General features: G+C 41.5%; 1 protein-coding gene across 2 annotated transcripts in view; it reads left to right on the top strand.

Moving 5' to 3' along the window:
* Positions 1 to 7,240: 7,240 nt before the first annotated feature.
* LOC139745793 (uncharacterized) overlaps positions 7,241 to 19,076 on the top strand; it is a 44,186-nt gene continuing 32,350 nt past the window's right edge. Inside the window, exon 1 of one of the 2 annotated variants that reach the window (XM_071656339.1) lies at positions 7,241 to 7,710. The gene's annotated coding sequence lies outside the window, so the exon portion shown is untranslated. The remainder of the gene's footprint in view (positions 7,711 to 19,076) is intronic. The other variant, XM_071656338.1, reaches the window with a different exon arrangement.

Below are 19,076 nucleotides of genomic sequence, written 5' to 3'. Positions count from 1 at the left end.
TCACACCACTTATTGTCCTCAAACATCTCATTTCCAGCACATCCACCCTCCTCTGCACAACTCTATCTATAGCCCACACCTCGCAACCATATGAATCATTGTCGGAACCACTATTCCTTCAAACATACCCATCTTTGCTTTCCAAGATAATGTTCTCGACTTCCACACATTCTTCAACGCTCCCAGAATTTTCGCCCCCTCCCCCACCCTATGACTCACTTCCGCTTCCATGGCTCCATCCGCTGCCAAATCCACTCCCAGATATCTAAAACACTTCACTTCCTCCAGTTTTTCTTCATTCAAACTTACCTCCCAATTGACATGTCCTTTAACCCTACAGTACCTAATATCCTTGCTCTTATTCACATTTACTTTCAGCTTTCTTCTTTTACACACTTTACCAAACTCAGTCACCAGCTTCTGTAGTTTCTCACACGAATCAGCCACCAGCGCTGTATCATCAGCGAACAACAACTGACTCACTTCCCAAGCTCTCTCATCCACAACAGACTGCATACTTGCCCCTATTTCTAAAACTCTTGCATTCACCTCCCTAACAACCCCATCCATAAACAAATTAAACAACCATGGAGACATCACACACCCCTGCCACAAACCTACATCCACTGAGAACCGATCACTTTCCTCTCTTCCTACACGTACACATGCCTTACATCCTCGATAAAAACTTTTCATTGCTTCTAACAACTTGCCTCCTACACCATATATTCTTAATACCTTCCACAGAGCATCTCTATCAACTCCACCATATGCCTTCTCCAGATCCATAAATGCTACATACGAATCCATTTGCTTTTCCAAATATTTCTTGCATACATTCTTCAAAGCAAACACCTGATCCACACATCCTCTACCACTTCTGAAACCATACTGCTCTTCCCCAATCTGATGCTCTGTACATGCCTTCACGCTCTCAATCAATACCCTCCCATATAATTTCCCAAGAATACTCAACAAACTTATACCTCTGTAATTTGAGCACTCACTTTTATCGCCTTTGCCTTTGTACAATGGCACTATGCAAGCATTCCGCCAATCCTCAGGCACCTCACCATGAGTCATACATACATTAAATAACCTTACCAACCAGTCAACAATACAGTCACCCCATTTTTTTTTTTATAAATTCCACTGCAATACCATCCAAACCCGCCGCCTTATCGGCTTTCATTTTCCGCAAAGCTTTTACAACCTCTTCTCTGTTTACCAAATCATTCTCCCTCACCCTCTCACTTTGCACACCAACTCGACCAAAACACCCTATATCTGCCACTCTATCATCAAACACATTCAACAAACCTTGAAAATACTCACTCCATCTCCTTCTCACATCACCACCACTTGTTATCACCTCCCCATTAGCCCCCTTCACTGAAGTTCCCATTTGTTCCCTTGTCTTACGCACTTTATTTACCTCCTTCCAAAACATCTTTTTATTCTCACTAAAATTTAATGATACTCTCTCACTCCAACTTTCACTTGCCCTCTTTTTCACCTCTTGCACCTTTCTCTTGACCTCCTGCCTCTTTCTTTTATACATCTCCCACTCAGTTGCATTATTTCCCTGCAAAAAATCGTCCAAATGCCTCTCTCTTCTCTTTCACTAATAATCTTACCTCTTCATCCCACCACTCACTACCCTTTCTAATCTGCCCACCTCCCACGCTTCTCATGCCACAAGCATCTTTTGCACAAGCCATCACTGCTTCCCTAAATACATCCCATTCCTCCCCCACTCCCTCTTACCTCCTTTGTTCTCACCTTTTTCCATTCTGTACTCAGTCTCTCCTGGTACTTTATATATATATATATATATATATATATATATATATATATATATATATATATATATATATATATATATATATATATATATATATATGTATATATATATATATATATATATATATATATATATATATATATATATATATATATATGAGTGTGTGCATGGGTATATATGTATGTGTCTGTGTGTGTGTATATATATGTGTACATTGAGATGTATAGGTATGTATATTTGCGTGTGTGGGCGTGTGTGTGTGTACATTGTGTATGGGGGTGGGTTGTGCCATTTCTCTCGTCTGTTTCCTTGCTCTACCTCGCAAACGCGGGAGACAGCGACAAAGCAAAAAAAGAAAATATATATATATATATATATATATATATATATATATATATATATATATATATATATATATATATATATATATATATATATATATATATATATATATGTATTCCTATGAGTCCACGGGGAAAATGAAACACGAAAAGTTCCCAAGTGCACTTTCGTGTAATAATCACATCATCAGGGGAGACACAAGAGAGAAATATAACAGTCAGTTGATATACATCGAAGAGACGAAGCTAGGACGCCATTTGGTAAACATGTATATTAACTGACTGTTATATTTCTCTCTCGTGTCTCCCCTGATGATGTGATTATTACACGAAAGTGCACTTGGGAACTTTTCGTGTTTCATTTTCCCCGTGGACTCATAGGAATATCTTGATCACGCGCAAAATTGTGATCCTTTCCAATATATATATATATATATATATATATATATATATATATATATATATATATATATATATATATATATATATATATATATATCTTTCTTTTAAACTATTCGCCATTTCCCGCGTTAGCGAGGTAGCGTTAAGAACAGAGGACTGGGCCTTTTTTGGAATATCCTCAACTGGACCCCTCTGTTCCCTCTTTTGGAAAATTAAAAAAAAAAATATATATATATGGGGCCTGGATGTGGAAAGGGAACTGTGGTTTCGGTGCATTATACATGACAGCTAGAGACTGAGTGTGAACGAATGTGGCCTTTCTTGTCTTTTCCTAGCGCTACCTAGCGCACATGCGGGGAGAGGGGGCTTGTTATTTCATGTGTGGCGGGGTGGCGATGGGAATGAATAAAGGCAGACAGTATGAATTATGTACATGTGTATATAAGTATAAATCTGTGTGTGTATATATAAGTATACGTTGAAATGTATAGGTATGTATATGTGCGTGTATGGACGTGTATGTATGTGCATGTGTATGTGGGTGGATTGGGCCATTCTTTCGTCTGTTTCCTTGCGCTACCTCGCTGACGCGGGAGAAAGCGACAAAGTGTAATAAATAAAAATAAGATAGATCTGTATATGGAGAGAATTTGTGAGGAAAGATTAACAAAGAGGATATATGTCAGAGGTGGGAGGAACGAAGAGAAGTGGGAGACCATATTTGAGGTGGAAAGATGGAGTGAAAAAGGTTTTGAGCGATCGGGGCATGAACATGCAGGTGGTTGAAAGGCGTGCAAGCAATAGAGTGAATTGGAAAGATGTGGTATAATGGGGTCGACATAATGTCAATGGATTGAACCAGGGCATGTGAAGCGTCTGGGGTAAACCATGGAAAGTTTTGTGGGGCCTGGATGTGGAAAGGGAGCTGAGGTTTCGGTGCATTATACATGACAGCTAGAGACAGTGTGAACGAATGTGGCCTTTGTTGTCTTTTCCTAGCGCTACCTCGCGCGCATTCGGGGGGAGGGGGGTGTCATTTCATGTGTGGCGAGGTGGCGACGGGAATGAATAAAGGCAGCAAGTATGAATTATATACATGTGTATATATGTATATGTCTGTGTATGTATATATATATATATATATATATATATATATATATATATATGTATACATTGAAATGTATATTTAAGTATATGTGCGTGTTTGGACGTGTATGTATATACATGTGTATGTGGGCGGGTTGGGCGATTCATTCGTCTGTTTCCTTGTGCTAACTCGCTAACGCGGGAGACGGCGACAAAGTATGATAATATATATATATATATATATATATATATATATATATATATATATATATATATATATATATATATATATATATATACATATATATATGGAAAGGTCTGTGGGGGTTGGATGTGGATAGGGAGCTGGTTCAATCCATTGACAGCGCGTTGGGACTCCGTTATACCACATCGTTCCAATTCACTCTATTCCTTCCACGCCTTTCACCCTCCTGTATGTTTAGGCCCTAATTGCTCAAAATCTTTTTCACTCCATCCTTCCACCTCCAATTTGGTCTCCCACTTCTTCTAGTTCCCTCCACCTCTGACACATATATCCTCTTTGTCAATCTTTCCTCACTCATTCTCTCTATGTGACCAAACCATTTCAATACACCTTCTGCTCTCTCAACCACACTCTTTTCATTACCACACATCTCTCTTACCCTTTCATTAATTACTCAATCAAACCACCTCATACCACATACTGTCCTCAAACATCTCATTCTCAACACGTTCACCCATGTAACACTGTTGGAACAACTAGTCCTTCAAACATACCCATTTTTGCTTTCCGAGATAACGTTCTCGCCTTCCACACATTCTTCAAAGCTCCCAGATCTTTCCCGTCCTCCCCAACCCTGTGACTCACTTCCGCTTCCATGGTTCCATCCGCTGCCAGATCCACTCCCAGATATCTAAAACTCTTTACTTCCTCCATTTTTTCTCCATTCAAAATTACCTCCCAATTGACTTGTCCCTCAACCCTACTGAACCTAATAACCTTGCTCTTATTCGCATTTACTTTCAGCTTTCTTCTTTCATACACTTTACCAAACTCAGTCACCAACTTCTGCAGTTTCTCACTCGAATCAGCCACCAGCGCTGTATCATCAGCGAACAACAACTGACTCACTTCCCAAGCTCTCTCATCCACAACAGACTTCATACTTGCCCCTCTTTCCAAAACTCGTGCATTCACCTCCCTAACAACCCCATCCATTAACAAATTAAACAACCATGGAGCATCACGCACCCCTGCCGCAAACCAACATTCACTGGGAACAAATTACTTTCCTCTCTTCCTACACGTGACACATGCCTTACATCCTCGATAAAAACTTTTCACTGCTTTTAGCAACTTACCTCCCACACCATATACTCTTAATACCTTCCACAGAGCATCTCTATCGACTCTACCATATGCCTTCTCCAGATCCATAAATGCTACATACAAACTCGTCTGTTTTTCTAAGTATTTCTCACATACATTCTTCAAAGCAAACACCTGATCTACACATCCTCTACCACTTCTGAAACCACACTACTCTCCCCCAATCTGATGCTCTGTACATGCCTTGACCCTCTCAATCAATACCCTTCCATATAATTTCCCAGGAATACTCAACAAACTTATACCTCTTTAATCTGAACACTAACCTTTATCCCCTTTCCCTTTGTACAATGGCACTAAGCATGCACACCGCCAATCCTCAGGCCCTATACCATGAACCATATATGCATTGAATATCCTCACCAATCAGTCAACAACACAGTTACCCCACTTTTTAAAAAAAAATTCACTTCAATACCATTCAAACCCCCCGCCTTCCCGGCTTTCATTTTCCTCAAAGCTTTCACTACCTCATCTCTATTCACCAAATCATTCTCCCTGACCCTCTCACTTCGCACACCACCCGACCAAAACAACCTTTATCTGCCAATCTATCATCTAACACATTCAACAAACCTTCAAAATGACTGAGAGATATATAAAAGAAAGAGGCCAGAGGTGAAGAGAAAGGTGCAAGAGGTGAAAAAGAGCGCAAATGAGGTTGGGATGAGAGAGTGTCATGAAATATTAGGGAGAATAAAGAGATCTTTTGGAAGGAGGTAAATAATGTGCGTAAGACAAGAGAACAAATAGGAACAAAGAGGATATATGTGTCATAGGTGGAGGGAACGAGAAGTGTGAGACCAAATTGGAGGTGAAAAGATGGAGTGAAAAAGATTTTGAGTGATCAGGGCCTGAACATGCAGGAGGGTGAAAGGCATGCAAGGAATAGAGTGAATTAGAACGATGTGGTACACCGGGGTCGACGTGCTGTCAATGGATTGAACCAGGGCGTGTGAAGCGTCTTGGGTAAACCATGGAAAGTTGTGTGGGGCCTGGATGTGAAACGGAGCTGTGGTTTCGGTGCATTATACATGAGAACTAGAGACTGAGTGTGAACGAATGTGGCCTTTGTTGTCTTTTCCTAGCGCTACCTCATGCACATGCGGGGGGAAGTGGGTTCTCATTTTATGTGTGGCGGGGTGGCGATGGGAATGAATAAAGGCAGACTATGAATTATGTACATGTATATATATGTATATGTCTGTGCGTGTGTTCATATATGTATAAGTTGAGATGTATAGGTAAGTATATTCGCGTGTGTGGACGTGTATGTATATACATGTGTATGTGGGTGGCTTGGGCCATTCTTACGTCTGTTTCCTTGCGCTACCTTGCTAACGCGGGAGACATCGACTATGCAAAATAAGTGTATTCCTAAGAATCCACAGGAAAAATGAAAAACGATGATATATATATATATATATATATATATATATATATATATATATATATATATATATATATATATATATATATATATATATGTGTGTGTGTGTGTGTGTGTGTGTGTGTGTGTGTGTGTGTGTGTGTGTGTGTGAGTGTATACTTAATCCGGTAATATGCTAAGGTACGATGTGATTTCCAGTTTGTTTAGCCCAGTGGCTTGGAATAGTGGCGGTCCCAGGATCGAATCCTTGGGAAGCTACGTCTTGGGTAGTGGGATTAGGTACTCAGTGACCGTCCATGGCACAGGTGCCGGGTCTGGAGGGTTTGGCCGGGGGGTGGAGATACACAAGATGCCAGAAGTGGTCGAGTTTAAGAACAAACGTTAAAAATAAAAGCAACAAGACAATTAATTCATATGTCCTTTTTCTATAGTCTGACATAACTATACAAATGGTTTTTTCGTATATGTTTTTTTTTCGAAAGAACTTATATTCCTTATCGAAGAAAAACAAAGGTAAAGATTTAATGTGCAACTCAAGACAGCGCGACGACGTCTCTCTCTCTCTCTCTCTCTCTCTCCTAAAATGCGCTCCGTAAAGTAGTTCCTCCGCCCTCATGTTTTTATTGTTTATATATCGTGATGAACTGCTCTATTATCCTATATGTGTTATTTTTACGAATCATCGTACCATCCATCCTTGAAAGATATGCCTGAATTTATAATGAATCAACTTCTACGGAGAGATTAAGAGATCTAAAATTAGGTTTTCTCCATTCGTTTTATGTTTCTTGGGTTATTTAGTCGACATAGTAGGGTACATGAAGAGAAAACAAATAGAAGCAGGATGATCTATGTTGCTAATGATTCCACGTCTCAGTAACAGCCAGCGAAAAGATGGTGATGATAAAATAACCTGGTTGTCAACTGGGCAGTGAGCCGCGTTCCCAAATGATAAGTAGTGAGTTCGCCACCAGTGGTCGTGTTGGAAAGACGTATCCTCCTCCCGTTGCTGAAAAAGCTCTAGTGGTTAGTGTGATGGCTGTCCTCCACTGCTGAATAGCTCCAGTGGTTGATGTAGGGTGTTATTGACTGTAACCCCACTGCTGAATGGTTCCACTGGTTGGTGTGGGGACGATGCCTAACTGGTGACTGTATTCCACTGCTGATTAATTCTAGTTATGGCTGTTGTGACTGTAACCCCCCACTGCTGAATATCGTCAGTGGTCGCTGTGAGGAGACTGTACCCCCACTGCTGAACATCACCAGTGGTGAGAAACATCATCAAGAAACCAACACAAGGAATATTTTGGCAACAGTGAGTGTGTGTCTTTTGCTCCCAAGTGTGAGTCATATTCAGTTCCTTCGAGCTGGGAATAAACATTCCTAGCCTCGTATGAATCATTTTTTCATTCACAGTTCCTCCATTACTCCACTGGATGTAGGTAAGACAGGTGTTTCTATTCTCGCCATAATGCTTCGCGGCAACTCGCTGTGGCTATGATCATTAGGATCAGTTATCACTGTATCTATGCCTATCCACAGTGGCTTAGCTCTGTTTTGTGCCACTTATTAGTATTCTAATCCGCGTTCAACACTGACCATGCCACAGTCTATATGATATGGGAATTCCAACTAGAGTACACATTGGTTCCCAGTGAAGGCAGGTCAGCGGCAGGGGTGGTTAGGGAGGTGAATGCAAGAGTTTTGGAGAGAGGGGCGAGTATGCAGTCTATTGTGGATGAGAGAGCTTGGGAAGTGAGTCTGTTGTTGTTCGCTGATGATACAGCGCTGTTGGCTGATACGAGTCAGAAACTGCAGAAGTTGGTGACTGAGTTTGGAAAAGTGTGTGAAAGGAGAAAGCTGAGAGTCAGTGTGAATAAGAGCAAGGTAATTATATTAGGTACAGTAGGGTTGAGAATAAGAGCAAGGTTATTAGATTCAGTAGGGATGAGGGACAAGTTAATTGGGATGTAACTGAATGGAGAAAAACTGGAGGAAGGGAAGTGTTTTAAGATATCTGGGAGTGGACTTAGCAGCAGATGGAACCAGGGAAGTGGAAGTGAGTCATAGGGCGAGGGAGGAGGCGAAGGCTTTAGAAGCGATGAAAAATGTGTGGAGAGAACATATTATCTCAGAGCAAAAAAGGGGTATGTTTGAAGGAATAGTCGTTCCAACAATGTTATATGGTTGCGAGGCGTGGGCTGTAGATAGGGTTGTGCCGAGGAGGGTGGATGTGTTGGAAAGGAGATGTTTGAGGACAATATGTGGTGTGAGGTGGTTTGATCGAGTAAGTAATGAAAGGGTAAAAGAGATGTGTGGTAATAAAAGGAGTGTGGTTGAGAGAGCAGTAGAGGGTGTTTTGAAATGGTTTGGTCACATGGAGAGAATGAGTGAAGAAAGATTGACAAAGGGGATATATGTGTCAGAGGTGGAGGGAACGAGAAGTGGGAGACCAAATTGGAGGTGGAAAGATGGAGTGAAAAAGATTTTGAGTGATCGGGGCCTGAACATGCAGGAGGGTGAGAAGCGTTCAAGGAATAGAGTAAATTGGAACGATGTAGTATACCGGGGTCGACGTGCTGTCAGTGGATTGAACCAGGGCATGTGAGGCGTCTGGGGTAAACCATGGAAAGTTTTGTGGGGCCTGGATGTGGAAAGGGAGCTGTGGTTTCGGTGCATTATTACATGGCAGCTAGAGACTGAGTGTGAACGAATGTGGCCTTTGTTGTCGGTTTTCCTGGCGCTACCTCGCTGTCGCAGGAGGTGTGGATGCTTTTTCCTGTGGGGCTAATTGGCACCGGAAGCGGACGAAAGCAAGCGAATATGAATATGTACATGTGTGTATATCTGTGTATGCGTATGTATATGTTGATATGCATATGTACTTGTAGGTACGTATATGACCTAGTATGCATACATGTATATGAACGGATGGGTGCTTCTTCGTCTGTTTCCTGGTGCTACCTCGCTGACGCGGGAAACAGCGATCAATTATATATATATATTATAATATATATATATATATATATATATATATATATATATATATATATATATATATATATATATGAATAAAGTTCATATGAACGAGCACCTTCATAGAACATACAAACCTCCAACAGCCTGGATCGAACCCGGGACCCCTGTGCCACAGGCGGGAATGCTACCGCTAGGCTATGGGCCAAGCGGTAGCATTCCCGCCTGTGGCATAGGGGTCATGGGTTCGATCCTGGCTGTTGGAGGTTTGTATGATATATATATATATATATATATATATATATATATATATATATATATATATATATATATATATATACTTAGAAATACTTAGAAAATCAAATGGATTCGTATGTAGCATTTATGGATCTGGAGAAGGCATATGATAGAGTTGATAGAGATGCTCTGTGGAATGTATTAAGAGTATATGGTGTGGGAGGCAAGTTGTTAGAAGCAGTGAAAAGTTTTTATCGAGGATGTAAGGCATGTGTACGTGTAGGAAGAGAGGAAAGTGACTGGTTCTCAGTGAATGAAGGTTTGTGGCAGGGGTGTGTGATGTCTCCATGGTTGTTTAATTTGTTTATGGATGGGATTGTTAGGGAGGTGAATGCAAGAGTTTTGGAAAGAGGGGCAAGAATGAAGTCTGTTGTGGATGAGAGAGCTTGGGAAGTGAGTCAGTTGTTGTTCGCTGATGATACAGCGCTGGTGGCTGATTCATGTGAGAAACTGCAGAAGCTGGTGACTGAGTTTGGTAAAGTGTGTGAAAGGAGAAAGTTAAGAGTAAATGTGAATAAGAGCAAGGTTATTAGGTACAGAAGGGTTGAGGGTCAAGTCAATTGGGAGGTAAGTTTGAATGGAGAAAAACTGGAGGAAGTAAAGTGTTTTAGATATCTGGGAGTGGATCTGGCAGCGGATGGAACCATGGAAGCGAAAGTGAATCATAGGGTGGGGGAGGGGGCGAAAATCCTGGGAGCCTTGAAGAATGTGTGGAAGCCGAGAACATTATCTCGGAAAGCAAAAATGGGTATGTTTGAAGGAATTGTGGTTCCAACAATGTTGTATGGTTGCGAGGCGTGGGCTATGGATAGAGTTGTGCCCAGGAGGGTGGATGTGCTGGAAATGAGATGTTTGAGGACAATGTGTGGTGTGAGGTGGTTTGATTGAGTAAGTAATGTAAGGGTAAGAGAGATGTGTGGAAATAAAAAGAGCGTGGTTGAGAGAGCAGAAGAGGGTGTTTTGAAATGGTTCGGGCACATGGAGAGAATGAGTGAGGAAAGATTGACAAAGAGGATATATGTGTCGGAGGTGGAGGGAACGAGGAGAAGTGGGAGACCAAATTGGAGGTGGAAAGATGGAGTGAAAAAGATTTTGAGTGATCGGGGCCTGAACATGCAGGAGGGTGAAAGGCGGGCAAGGAATAGAGTGAATTGGATCGATGTGGTATACCGGGGTTGACGTGCTGTCAGTGGATTGAATCAGGGCATGTGAAGCGTCTGGGGTAAACCATGGAAAGTTGTGTGGGGCCTGGATGTGGAAAGGGAGCTGTGGTTTCGGGCATTATTACGTGACAGCTGGAGACTGAGTGTGAACGAATTGGGCCTTTGTTGTCTTTTCCTAGTGCTACCTCGCACACATGAGGGGGGAGGGGTATGGTATTCCATGTGTGGCGAGGTGGTGATGGGAATGAATAGGGGCAGGCAGTGTGAATTGTGTGCATGGGTATATATTTGTGTTGTTGGTATTATATGTATACATTGATATGTACTTGTAGGTAATGCGTGATATGGCCTGTATGTTACATGTATATGAGGTGGGTGCTTTCTTTCGTCTGTTTCCTGTGTGCTACCTCGCAAACGCGGGAACAGCGACAATATATATATAAATATATATATATAATATATATATATATATATATATATATATATATATATATATATATATATATATATATATATATGAATAATAGTTACATATGATACCAGCACCTTATCAATAGGAAGCATACAAAACACTAACAGCCTGGAGTCGACCCGGGGGACCCTTCCCAGGCCGTTCGGAAATGCTACGCTAGGCTATGGGCCAAGCGGTAGCATTCCCGCCTGCGGCACAGGGGTCACGGGTTCGATCCTGGCTGTTGGAGGTTTGTATGATATATATATATATATATAATATATATATATATATATAAAATATATATATATATATATTATCCCGGGGGATAGGGGATTAAGAATACTTCCCACGTATTCCCTGCGTGTCGTAGAAGGCGACTAAAAGGGGAGGGAGCGGGGGGCTGGAAATCCTCCCCTCTCGTTTTTTTTTTTTTAAATTTTCCAAAAGAAGGAACAGAGGGGGCCAGTTGAGGATATTCCAAAAAAGGCCCAGTCCTCTGTTCTTAGCGCTACCTCGCTAACGCGGGAAATGGCGAATAGTTAAAAAAAAAAAAAAAAAAAAATATATATATATATATATATATATATATATATATATATATATATATATATATATATATATATATATATATATATTGATGAAAACTACGAGGAGATATAACATACGATAAATCCCAGGTTCACTACAATGTGGTTATTACGTTATCGATGTTTTGATTTACGGAGAGCATGACAGACAACGTAGGCATTGCCAGATGGCGGGTGTGGCGTACCCTTGTGTGTTTGGGAATTCCTCAAACCCAAGTTATCGTACCGTATCGGGCAAACTAGCGTACTTCTCCCAACTATATTTGAATGATTGCATTGGAAAAAAAAGAAGTAAATAGAGTCACTATGAGACGTTATTGTCTATCGTATAATATCCCAGAAAATGTTAAATAGATTAGCATGTGGACCGTGATAATAGTGTCAGCCTCACATACCGTGCTGTTTAACCATCTGTTGCTCATATATATATATATATATATATATATATATATATATATATATATATATATATATATATATATATGCACCTGGGCATGAGAAGAAAGATCATGAGAGGCAAGTGTTTTGGGAGCAGCTGAATGAGTGTGTTAGTGGTTTTGATGCACGAGACCGGGTTATAGTGATGGGTGATTTGAATGCAAAGGTGAGTAATGTGGCAGTTGAGGGAATAATTGGTGTACATGGGGTGTTCAGTGTTGTAAATGGAAATAGTGAAGAGCTTGTAGATTTATGTGCTGAAAAAGGACTGGTGATTGGGAATACCTGGTTTAAAAAGCGAGATATACATAAGTATACGTATGGAAGTAGGAGAGATGGCCAGAGAGCGTTATTGGATTACGTGTTAATTGGCAGGCGCGCAAAAGAGAGACTTTTGGATGTTAATGTGCTGAGAGGTGCAACTGGAGGGATGTCTGATCATTATCTTGTGGAGGCTAAGGTGAAGATTTGTATGGGTTTTCAGAAAAGAAGAGTGAATGTTGGGGTGAAGAGGGTGGTGAGAGTAAGTGAGCTTGGGAAGGAGACTTGTGTGAGGAAGTACCAGGAGAGACTGAGTACAGAATGGAAAAAGGTGAGAACAATGGAAGTAAGGGGAGTGGGGGAGGAATGGGATGTATTTAGGGAATCAGTGATAGAGTGCGCAAAAGATGCTTGTGGCATGAGAAGCGTGGGAGGTGGGTTGATTAGAAAGGGTAGTGAGTGGTGGGATGAAGAAGTAAGATTATTAGTGAAAGAGAAGAGAGAGGCATTTGGACGATTTTTGCAGGGAAAAAAATGCAATTGAGTGGGAGATGTATAAAAGAAAGAGACAGGAGGTCAAGAGAAATGTGCAAGAGGTGAAAAAGAGGGCAAATGAGAGTTGGGGTGAGAGAGTATCATTAAATTTTAGGGAGAATAAAAAGATGTTCTGGAAGGAGGTAGATAAAGTGTGTAAGACAAGGGAGCACATGGGAACTTCAGTGAAGGGCGCTAATGGAGAGGTGATAACAAGTAGTGGTGACGTGAGAAGGAGATGGAGTGAGTATTTTGAGGGTTTGTTGAATGTGTTTGACGATAGAGTGGCAGATATAGGGTGTTTTGGTCGAGGTGGTGTGCAAAGTGAGAGGGTTAGGGAAAATGATTTGGTAAACAGAGAAGAGGTAGTAAAAGCTTTGCGGAAGATGAAAGCCGGCAAGGCAGCAGGCTTAGATGGTATTGCAGTAGAATCTATTAAAAAAGGTGGTGACTGTATCGTTGACTTGTTGGTAAGGTTATTTAATGTATGTATGACTCATGGTGAGGTGCCTGAGGATTGGCGGAATGCGTGCATAGTACCATTGTACAAAGGCAAAGGGGATAAGAGTGAATGCTCAAATTACAGAGGTATAAGTTTGTTGAGTATTCCTAGTAAATTATATGGGAGGGTATTGATTGAGAGGGTGAAGGCATGTACAGAGCATCAGATTGGGGAAGAGCAGTGTGGTTTCAGAAGTGGTAGAGGATGTGTGGATCAGGTGTTTGCTTTGAAGAATGTATGTGAGAAATACTTAGAAAAACAAATGGATTTGTATGTAGCATTTATGGATCTGGAGAAGGCATATGATAGAGTTGATGGAGATGCTCTGAGGAAGGTATTAAGAATATATGATGTGGGAGGCAAGTTGTTAGAAGCAGTGAAAAGTTTTTATCGAGGATGTAAGGCATGTGTACGTGTAGGAAGAGAGGAAAGTGATTGGTTCTCAGTGAATGTAGGTTTGCGGCAGGGGTGTGTGATGTCTCCATGGTTGTTTAATTTGTTTATGGATGGGGTTGTAAGGGAGGTGAATGCAAGAGTTTTGGAAAGAGGGGCAAGTATGAAGTCTGTTGTGGATGAGAGAGGCTAGGAAGTGAGTCAGTTGTTGTTCGCTGATGATACAGCGCTGGTGGCTGATTCATGTGAGAAACTGCAGAAGCTGGTGACTGAGTTTGGTAAAGTGTGTGAAAGAAGAAAGTTAAGAGTAAATATGAATAAGAGCAAGGTTATTAGGTTCAGTAGGGTTGAGGGTCAAGTCAGTTGGGAGGTAAGTTTGAATGGAGAAAAACTGGAGGAAGTAAAGTGTTTTAGATATCTGGGAGTGGATCTGGCAGCGGATGGAACCATGGAAGCGGAAGTGAATCATAGGGTGGGGGAGGGGGCGAAAATCCTGGGAGCCTTGAAGAATGTGTGGAAGTCGAGAACATAATCTCAAAGCAAAAATGGGTATGTTTGAAGGAATAGTGGTTCCAACAATGTTGTATGGCTGCGAGGCGTGGGCTGTGGATAGAGTTGTGCGCAGGAGGGTGGATGTGCTGGAAATGAGATGTTTGAGGACAATGTGTGGTGTGAGGTGGATTGATCGAGTAATTAATGTAAGGGTAAGAGAGATAATCTCAAAGCAAAAATGGGTATGTTTGAAGGAATAGTGGTTCCAACAATGTTGTATGGTTGCGAGGCGTGGGCTATGGATAGAGTTGTGCGCAGGAGGGTGGATGTGCTGGAAATGAGATGTTTGAGGACAATGTGTCGTGTGAGGTGATTGATCGAGTAAGTAATGTAAGGGTAAGAGAGATGTGTGGAAATAAAAAGAGCGTGGTTGAGAGAGCAGAAGAGGGTGTTTTAAAATGGTTTGGGCACATGGAGAGAATGAGTGAGGAAAGATTGACCAAGAAGATATATGTGTCGGAGGTGGAGGGAACGAGGAGAAGTGGGAGACCAAATTGGAGGTGGAAAGATGGCGTGAAAAAGATTTTGAGTGATCGGGGCCTGAACATGCAGGAGGGTGAAAGGCGGGCAAGGAATAGAGTGAATTGGATACCGGGGTTGACGTGCTGTCAGTGATTGAATCAGGGCATGTGAAGCGTCTGGGGTAAACCATAGAAAGTTGTGTGGGGCCTGGATGTGGAAAGGGAGCTGTGGTTATCGGGCATTATTGCATGAGAGCTAGAGACTGAGTGTGAACGAATGGGGCCTTTGTTGTCTTTTCCTAGCGCTACCTCGCACACATGAGGGGGGAGGGGGATGGTGTTCCATGTGTGGCGAGGTGGCGATGGGAATGAATAAAGGCAGACAGTGTGAATTGTGTGCATGGGTATATATGTATGTGTCTGTGTGTATATATATATGTGTACATTGAGATGTATAGGTATGTATATTTGCGTGTGTGGACGTGTATGTATATACATGTGTACGGGGGTGGGTTGGGCCATTTCTTTCGTCTGTTTCCTTGCGCTACTTCGCAAACGCGGGAGACAGCGACAAAGCAAAATGAATATAAATATATATATATATATATATATATGCCATCTGACCTTCCTCCCCTTACATGGTGCGTTGACAGGGTTATTCTGGTGGTTACGTTTTGATAATTCAATCATTTAACAATTTGTCACGTTTATAATGGCCAAAAGACATATTTACATAATGATCAAATGTGCCAGAGATCAGACATGATTCAGTTACATTTGTTTCAATGAAACAATATGAGTTTTTGCAGGTCAGTTTGAGAGTTGAACTTTATATATCGTGAACTATGATAAAGATTGTTGTAAATGGTGACATAAGTTGAGTGGGTCACGTAGATATTCCGAACATGAGCTCCATCGTAATCACACGTTCTGTGTGACAACTTATTAGTAAGATGATTTATATAAAACAGTGATGTGTCTCACTGTAATGACGCAATGGCTGGTGAATTTGTACCCATTTAGAGGCGGCGGTGTCTTGCTCCTAGTTAAAGCCAATCTTTAAAGATATGATGAAAATTACAGAAGCTTTTCATAATAGTAACTCTATCTTTTGTTTCTTTCGGGAGGGCGCAAATCAAAGGAAAAGCATTGTAAGACAACGGAAATATGATTGGTATACAACATCCCACCCCTGCACCTCTAACCCATCTCTCAAAGGGAGACAAGGGACTTAACGACCAATTAGCGCACACGTGTGTTGCGTTACAGTGGGAGATTTTACAATGTCGGTGTTTCCCTGGATTGAAATCCTTCCGGTAGATGTAATGTTAGTGAATGAATGGCCAAGTACAATGTGTTTAGAAACCTGCTCGCGATGCGAACCTTTTAAGCTCAGTTCTCGCTACAGGGAAAGATCTTGTCTATGAAGTTACTGCCAGGGGTCGCCAGCAAATCCCAGTTGAATTGACTTTCAGCCCTGCTTATAATGTTGGTCTGCATGAAATTCGTGAAATGAGAAATGCTAGATTCTTCACTTGCCTCTTGCATTCATCCTGGTATTGCTCCTGACAAGGGAAGCAGGGATGACACCGTCAAGAATCAAGGGGATGGACATCATTTGGAAAAGTTTCAGTAAGACTTTCAAAGTAGTGGCGAACCATAAATTTGCAAGTGTGAAACACTTGGTCATTATGCAAAACTTAGCAACAATGGTGAAATGGTAAAAAAAAAAATAAGGGAACTGACTTTATAAAAGGTCGTACCACAGAAATATGGAGAGAACATTGACGAACATGATAGACTGTGTTGAATAAATCTGCAGAAAGGAGGTATAATGGAGAGTAATCGTCAATATAAAAAGTATATTATTGAAGAACAGGAAAATTTCAACCCATATGGAATATATAGTGTTCACAGCAAGAGCTCTATCGAGAGGTACATTAAGAATAGATACAGTGACTTGGTTCGAGACAAGGAAGCCATGAGAGAAATATCTTAAAGATTGTTTTCATGTATACTTGTTCAAACACTGTAGTTGAACGCCATGTTCCCTGCTCTACCATTGGAACATCCGCTTCTACAGAAGCTAAAAAGGGTTCGAGTGTTGTGTCTGTGTCGCAATTAAGTGTCTTCGCAGGTCATGCACATCTGTAAGTGGTTTTCAATTCCCCATTGTATGGAGTATTGCTCAGGTACATGGGTTAGATCTACTCCTCTCCTTCTCCTTTGTCTTTCTTTGCACGTTTAACATATTCCCGGAACCCAAGGCACCACAGACTGGCAGCTGCTTCCCTCACTTATCTGTTATACCTCCAGCTGTGTAGAACAGCCTCTCTTTCAAGTGACACACACACGTACAGGGTAAGGCAACAAGAGATCCTACCATAACGTTCAATGAAGGCATATCATATGTAATGAAATACCTGTAATTTATTCTGTATTCTTAAAACAGTGACAAAAGAATGACATTATTTGTGTCAAAATTATATTGTGATTAAGTTACGTAATTGTGTTTCTGATGCACTGGTTGATTACGTTTCGTAAATGTGTGTCTTACACAGTGGTTGATTAAGGTACGTAATTGCGCTTCTGATGTACTGATTGATTAAGTTACGTAATTGTGTTTCTGATACAGTGGTTAATTATGTTACGTAATTGTGTTTGTGATACAGTGGTTAATTAAGTTACGTAATTGTGTTTGTGATGTACTGATTGATTAAGTTACGAAATCGTGTTTCTGATACAGTGGTTGATTAAGTTATGTAATTGTGTTTCTGATGTACTGATTGATTAAGTTACGTAATTGTGTTTCTGATACAGTAGTTGATTAAGTTACGTAATTGTGTTTCTGATACAGTAGTTGATTAAGTTACGTAATTGTGTTTCTGATACAGTGGTTGGTTAAGTTACGTAATTGAGTTTCTGATACAGTGGTTAATTAAGTTACGTAATTGTGTTTCTGATACAGTGGTTGGTTAAGTTACGTAATTGAGTTTCTGATACAGTGGTTAATTAAGTTACGTAATTGTGTTTCTGATACAGTGGTTGATTAAGTTACGTAATTGAGTTTCTGATACAGTGGTTGATTAAGTTACGTAATTGTGTTTCTGATACAGTGGTTGATTAAGTTACGTAATTGTGTTTCTGATACACTAAAAGAACATTTCACAGCAATTGCCTTGTTTCTACACTTCATAATGGCGTCCATTTGTTCACACGAATGACTAGATTTGAAAAAGAAAATGATAGAATTGTATGATGACAAATGCAATAACCTCGACCTCATTGCCCTTTGCAGACCTCGCCTACGCTTGATTCCTTTTTGACCCACCGTTCGAAGCAGTTAGCATTATAGTGAACCCGAGCTGTGTTGTTTTTGGGGGGAGGGGAAGGGGGGGGAACTATTGCCACCCTCTTGTATTAGAACACTACGGAGCACTGATACTAGAAATCGGTGTGTGTTAAAGGGTCGTACCGTCGTGACCAAGGGTCGTACCGTCGTGCTAAGGGTCGTTCCGTCGTGCTCAAGGTGTCGTATCGTCGTGCTCATAGGTCGTACCCTCGTGCTCAAGGGTCGTTCCGTCGTGCTTAATGGTCGTACCGTCGTGCTCAAGGGTCGTATCGTCGTCCTCATAGGTCGTACCCTCGTGCTCAAGGGTCGTACCGTCGAGCTCAAGGGTCGTATCGTCGTGCTCAAGGGTCGTACCGTCATGCTCAAGGGTCGTTCCGTCGTGCTCAAGGGTCGTACCGTCGTGCTCAAGGGTCGTACCGTCATGCTCAAGGGTCGTATCGTCGTGCTCATAGGTCGTACCCTCGTGCTCAAGGGTCGTACCGTCATGCTCAAGGGTCGTTCCGTCGTGCTCAAGGGTCGTATCGTCGTGCTCATAGGTCGTACCCTCGTGCTCAAGGGTCGTACCGTCGAGCTCAAGGGTCGTATCGTCGTGCTCAAGGGTCGAACCGTCATGCTCAAGGGTCGTTCCGTCATGCTCAAGGGTCGTACCGTCGTGCTCAAGGGTCGTACCGTCATGCTCAAGAGTCGGATCGTCGTGCTCATAGGTCGTAC

The sequence above is a fragment of the Panulirus ornatus genome, chromosome 62 (genome assembly GCF_036320965.1).
Source record: "Panulirus ornatus isolate Po-2019 chromosome 62, ASM3632096v1, whole genome shotgun sequence".
NCBI lineage: Eukaryota > Metazoa > Arthropoda > Malacostraca > Decapoda > Palinuridae > Panulirus > Panulirus ornatus.
Note: the sequence above shows the minus strand (reverse complement) of the source record. Positions and strands in the feature narration are given on the sequence as shown.